Raw genomic sequence first — 5,891 nt, 5'->3', positions numbered from 1 at the left:
AAAGCAGTGCTTTATGATTGTTGGTCTCGTTGGTGGAATTTTTCCACCGCACTCACAAAAAGTTTATCTTTGTTTTTGTTCTTTGAGAAGAACTTTGTTGTTTTTTCTAAAAAGAAGAATGTGTGTGTTTTTCTTGAGTTGCAGGCGCAGCGTGATCAAACCTGCAGGACAATGAACCTTTATTTTGAAGGGGAAGCGCACAGTGTCTCTTCAGCGTCACAGCTGTTGGGTTTTTGTTTGTTATAGAACTTTGTACAAAGCTAATAAGCTTATATCTATTAGACAAGCACATACTACACTTACTTTGCATGTGCAATATTTAAACGTGTAGACTAGACACAGAGACTTTGAGTTGTACTATTTATTAGAGGCATAATAATTATAATTGTAAATATGGAAATCTGTAAAGTATAATAAGCATTGATGCAATAAAGTGTTATTTCCTTTTTTTTAATTGTTTCAGTTTTATTTTCACTGAAATTCACATTTGTTTGCTATGTTTAAATGTGTGAAGGGAAGTGACGTCTTTATCTGATTTATTAATAATCCCTCAAATATGTAGCCTAACCCACCTACCACAATAAAAGGTTATCAGGTTAAAAGAAAAACAAGTTTGTTGTTAAACAATATCTCTTCAGTGAGGAAACTTCTGAAATATTGAGAATTGCAAACAGATGGTTGTGTGTTTGTATTCACTCTTTAAATTGCCACCAACAGGGGGCGCTATTGCATTTGGATTACATATACATGTCTTTATTTGTGTACAAACACTTCAAGGGATTTAAAACAAAGGTCTCAAACTCGCCACATGCAGCCTATCATTCAATTTAATGCAGCCTTTATATCAAGTTATGAGTGATTTCTGCACTTTTCATTCATTTTGCATCATTAGATATGTTTATATTGTGAATTATTTATAGTTCAATATCATAACAGACACTTTAATTTTAAAATGATGTCAAATATCATCAGAAATGTTGATATTTCAATGTCTTTTCCGCAGGTCGTTTGTGTTTGAGGCTCCTGGTTTAAAATAATAATGTTATTATGAGTTCTTTTGTGTTTTCTTTGTATTTTTTTACATCAAAATTGTGACGATTCACTGAAACCTAAACACCACAGGAGCTCGACTCTTATCCTGGGATCATCAGAGAGATGAAGAGGATTCACACAGGATTTAAATCAACAGGAAAATGTGTCCACACTGAGGTTTAATGAGGGAATGAGTGTCAGGTGTGTGAGTGTGTGTGTGTGTGCGTGCGTGCGTGCGCGTGTGTGTGAGAAGCACAGACTGCAGCATTTAAAGTGTCGAAAACCTCCTGGTAAGTTATTTTATGTACATTTTTATCTGTGTCTTCTTGGATAATCTCAACATAAATGTTTTCCTCCTGTTTAACAGCACTGTTTTCTTTCCAAAAAAGTATGAATTTCATATAAAAAACTAACATTAAGTGATTAAAAATGACGTATTACTTCAAACAAGTGTGCGTTGACTCATGTAATGAAAGCGTCTCCACACTTTGACTTTAAGTTGAAGTGTTGCCTTTGATGGCTGTATATGTCTTTTTACTTTTACTCCTCAAGGTCCAAGAACGTTGTTGTTTTACGTTTTTACGACCACATTAAAGATGAACACAATCATAACTTTGATAAATAAAAGTCCTCGTGTGGAAGGAAATGTTGGTCAATCAATGAGGCGCGAGATGCAGCTGGAGGTCATGAGACAATGTGATGTGACTTTGGTCTGTCAGTGAGACAGGGAGACAGAGAGACAGGGAGACAGTGAGAAGACAGAGAGACAGACAGAGAGAGAGACAGACAGAGAGACAGTGAGACAGACAGAGAGACAATGTGATGTGACTTTGGTCTTTCAGTGAGACAGAGAGAGTGAGACAGACAGAGAGACAGACGGGGAGACAGACAGAGAGTGAGACAGGGAGACAGACAGACAGACAGGGAGACAGACAGACAGAGAGACAGTGAGACAGAGAAACAGACAGAGAGACAGGGAGACAGACAGAGAGACAGTGAAACAGTGAGACAGACAGACAGACAGACAGTGAGACATAGAGACAGTGAGACAGAGACAGACAGACAGACAGTGAGACAGAGAGACAGACAGACAGTGAGACAGACAGTGAGACAGTGAGACAGACAGACAGACAGACAGACAGTGAGACAGACAGACAGTGAGACAGACAGACAGACAGTGAGACAGACAGACAGACAGACAGACAGACAGACAGACAGTGAGACAGACAGACAGACAGGGAGACAGACAGACAGAGAGACAGTGAGACAGACAGACAGACAGACAGTGAGACATGTCCTTGGACAATAGTCTGCAGACTTGTCTCATTGTAGTGACGTCAGTTCCACCTTCACAGATTTTAAAGGCCTTTGGTTTGTTAGAGTGAGTGAACTCTACTGTCATTTCTGCAGATTTAAGATAAAAAAAAAAATCCCAAATGTGACAAATGAAGCGTCATATTCCAGCGTCGTCAAGGTAACGTAACACAGAACATATTCTGTGAGCTGCTTCATGTCTTCAGGGTCTAGATGTGGAGATTTCATTCAGCTTTAATATCAACTCTGTTTTAATCTGCCTGCAGCCACGTTATCACCACAAGAGGGCAGCATTAGGCTCTGACCAGGAAAACTAAAATGCATATATTTAATATTAACATACAAATACAAAAACAACGTCTACAGTAGAATAACAACATTTAGACGCAATGTTTCTTCTTGTAAGGTAAATTAGAGCTCAATATTACAATATGATATGATTATATATTATATTAAAGTCCAGATTATGTTTAATAATAATCATCTCTGCGTTGTTGTTCTTTACAGATGATGTGAACTCGTCCTCAGACAAAAACAACAGCAGCGACAGACTCTCACTCTCTGACCTGCAGGTAATCAAACATGGATGCAAATGATCACATGACAACAGTTAAGGCACTTTTAAAGAAACAGTTTGATGGGATTTTTAAACGGTTCACTGTAAGAAATGAACATCAAATCAAATCAAATCCAAATAGTTCCAGTAATTTTAAACTGAGTATAATTTGTGATTAAAGGCGCCATAATGTGAGAATGTGGACAAAAACAGTTACTACACTCAAATTCAAAAAACCAATGTCTCCGCCATTGTAGCTCAGACATAATATTGGCAACCCGTGTTTTCTCTGCAACTACTGATGGCAATGATTGGTAGACGGCAGTAGGTGGCGCCACATGCCAAAACATGATTTGCAGTCTGCAAAATATTTTTTTTAATGCAAATATTTTGTCTGTACTGTTGTTGTTGGTGAGTTCAGTTTGTTATATGAACATTATTCCTGAGTCTCTGTGACATATTAGGAGGATTTTATGATTTATTACATAATGCACCTTTAAAGGTGAAGTAAGTAGTTTATAGTGCCATCTAGAGGAGAGGCTGAAATTTAGAACAAAGACCTGCTGCTCTGCTCACCCCCTCCCTTCCCTGAGCGCTACGGTATCCTCAGCAGGTCAAATGTCGTCCTCGTCGTCTTTCTCCGTGTCAGCAGATGAGGTTCGTGAGGCGAGGGAGAGGGCGGAGCTACCGCGGCCGTAGCAGACGAAGCGGAGAGAGAGGAGGCGGGACTTCAGCTACAAGTAAAGAGACGCTTGATTTGTTCTCTCGCGTTTGTCCTTACAGGCTCCTGTAGAAACATGGCGTCTCTCTGCTAACAGTGGCTATGCAACCGCGGCCCGCGACCATGTTATTTTACATGACTTTTTGAAACACTACGAAAATGAAACAAAAACTATTATACAGCGACTAGACAATGCAGGAGCACATAATATGTATAAAAGAGTGGATTTTGGGTCATATAAACCCATAAATACTACACAGTGTCCCTTTAAGTAAAAGTACCTTTTATATTTAGTGTTAAAAGCTATTTTCTGTCCCTAAATGATCCACCATGTACTGAACCCTTTGACTCTTCATGGTGTCATTTCCAGACTTAAACTATATATTAATTAGGGCTGACACTATTTATTGATCGATTGATTGATTAACCAGTTTGAGTGTGTGTGTATGTTTTGGCATTTTCCAGCTTCTTAAAGTGTTAATATTTTCTAGTTTCTTTGCTCTATATAACAAAAGAAATCATCAAAACTGAATAATTTTGGTTTGTGGACAAAAACAAAGACATTTGAGATCATCATTTTCCAGATTTGACAAACACTAATCAACAGATTAACGGATTATGTATGTAATCGTTAGCTGCAGCCTTAATATTAATCCTATTCTCTGGCTCCAGCAGCATCAGCATCAGTGAGTGTTAACATGCAGCCTCTGTCCTCCAGAGTCACACCACCATCTCTGACTCTCCTGCTAAAAACAGGCCCTTGTGCTCCCACAGCAGGCTCCTCCTCCTCCTCCTCCTCCTCCTCCTCCTCCTCCTCCTCGCCCTCCTCCCTCCTCCCGATTTCATTTACATCTTAAGCATTTTCGCCGATGCCTCCCTCCTCGTCCTCCTCCTCCTCATCCTGAGCAGCGTGGTGAGAGGAAAACAGCAGGAGTCGAGCGTCTGCCTCAAGGACAGAGAGTTTGCAGAGGACACACTCGGCTGCTGCTGCTGCTGCTGCAACAACCAAATCCATAGCTTCACATTTATAGCATCGTATTTTTAACGTCGGGCTGCCACGGGCTGTGCTGCTGTGTGATACTTTTAGCGTACACGTCTTTCATAAAAGGCGAGGATCAATTATTCACGAGCTGAACTGGGATTCAGTTTTTTTCAGTCTCCTGTAGGACGAGAATCTGAAAGACCTCGATCGTAAAGAGCATTAAAAACAAACACAATCTATTCACAGAAACGGTAACCATGCAAAAACCAGGAAACCAGTTGTTTATTGGAAGACAATCTCAGGAGCCAAAAAAAAAAAAAAACTGATATTCTTAAACTAATCAAATGACATCATACGTTATCAATACATTTATTATTATTATTATTATTATTATTATTATCCTCCAGCTTTCCCTCCCTCCCTCCCTGATCCAGTGATCCACTCACAGACAAAGTGCTTTAGTTCTAGTTTTGGCCGTCTGCAGTTTGTCGTCATGTCACTCGTCGTGTAAATCCGTCCTCCCCGACTCCGCCTCTGTCCTCGTGTGCATACAGTACGTACAATCATGCTACAGGACGTAGTAATGTGTGTGTGTGTTGGTGCTACAGAATCCCCCTTTAAGTAAAAAAAATAAATAAAATAAGACGAGAAAAACACGTCCATGACTCGGCCCTCGATGTGATTTGAGATGATTTACATCGACTAGAAAAAGAAGGGCCTTTTTTTGTTCAAATTATAATTATTTACAGGGTTATTTTCATAAGAAAAAAATATAAATAGATTTTTTTTTAGGGGGGGGGTGTGAACTCTTATTTTCTTAATCAGTTTCAAAAACTAGCATTATGAGTTATGGCCAGTGCATATTATACTTTTCTTTTTTACGTCCGAGACGATAATAAAACTACAGGATGAAACGATCAGACGTCGACGATGACCTTGAACGACGTAGTACAGAAGTGGCACATAGAGCATTTTATGGCAACGGCACATTTTCTTTTTTTTAAAGTTTGTCACATGAAAAGAGAGAAGAAGAAGGTTTCCCATGCAAATGTTGCATTATCTTAAATAATCCAGTTTGTAGGAAAAAACAAAGTTAAATCGCTGAGATGTTCACACTTCAAATCTCCTCCATCTCCTTCATCTCTGGAGAAAGAGCAGGAGCGTCCGTCTCCTGCCTCGTCCGTCCGTCCGTCTGTCTGTCGCGGGCTCAGCCAAAGCTGACGTCAGGCAGCACAGACTCCGGCCCTCGTTTTTTTTGGTCCCATTTGATATTTTTTCCACTCGAT

The sequence above is a fragment of the Microchirus variegatus genome (assembly GCF_963457635.1).
Source record: "Microchirus variegatus genome assembly, chromosome: 3".
Taxonomy (NCBI): Eukaryota; Metazoa; Chordata; class Actinopteri; order Pleuronectiformes; family Soleidae; genus Microchirus; species Microchirus variegatus.
Note: the sequence above shows the minus strand (reverse complement) of the source record.